Here is a 1,156-nt window from a genome sequence, read left to right on the forward strand (position 1 = left end):
ATGCTAGGTCGGTGGGGATGAGGGGAGGAATTGTGGGACATGTGGAGCCCATGGCTCCACCCTTTTTTTTTTCCCTCTGATGCTCTAGCCATACATATAATATATATATATATATATAAATACTCTGTAAGTAAGTGTACGTGTGTGTATACATATCTATCAACTATGTGAAATAAAAAAATAAAATAATGTCAGGTCTCACATCGGTCTAATTGGAACTTGAACTGGATCCCTTGATGTCGTGCTACGATTTGCATCATGGCTACCCGTCCAAAGGGTAAGGGCAAGAAGGATCATGAGAAAATGTAGTATAAGGTGCCACCCAAGACGGATGGTAGTAAGGTGAAGTGCTTCTTCTGCAGGAAGGATGGGCATGTAAAGAAAGATCGTCCTAAATATAAGAAGTGGCTTGAAAAGAGAGGTATCTCAATTTCTTTAGTATGTGACAAATCATTTTTCATTTAAGCTCCTAAAAAGACATGGTGGATTGACTCCGGTTCTTCAATCCATATTGTGAATACCATGCTACGCTTTCTCAACCTAAGGAATCCGACAGAAAGTAAGAGGTTTGTCTACTCAGGGAATAAGAGACGCTCTCAAATTGTTGGAGTTAGGACATTTAGGATAATTCTGTCTTCGGGATATGTTTTAGATTTGAATAATGTCTTTTACATTCCAGACTGGTTGTATTTGACTACAAGTTTTTATTTGAGAATAAATTGATAATTTTTAGAAATGATTTTGAGATTGGTAGTGGTACCATGATTGATAATCTATTTAAAGTTGATTTACATCCCGACTTTGAGCAGAATTATTTATGTTTGCATGCAACTGCTGGTATTATTAGAAATCATGTGGATGAAAATTCCTCTCTACTTTGGCATAAGAGGTTGGGACATATCTCTTTAGAGAGGATTAAGAGATTGGTAAAGGAAGGAGTCCTAAAGACTTTGGACGACACCGATTTTAAGACTTGTGTGGACTGCATAATGGGAAAGCAGACTAACAAGATATCCAAGGGTTCTCGAAGAAGTTCTAAGCTTCTGAAAATCATACATACCAATATTTGTCGTCCATTTCCTACTCCATGTTTTAATGGTCAGAGATATTTTATCTCATTCTTTGATGACCATTCCAGATATATGTATATTTTTCT

The sequence above is a fragment of the Punica granatum genome, chromosome 4 (genome assembly GCF_007655135.1).
Source record: "Punica granatum isolate Tunisia-2019 chromosome 4, ASM765513v2, whole genome shotgun sequence".
Classification (NCBI taxonomy): Eukaryota; Viridiplantae; Streptophyta; class Magnoliopsida; order Myrtales; family Lythraceae; genus Punica; species Punica granatum.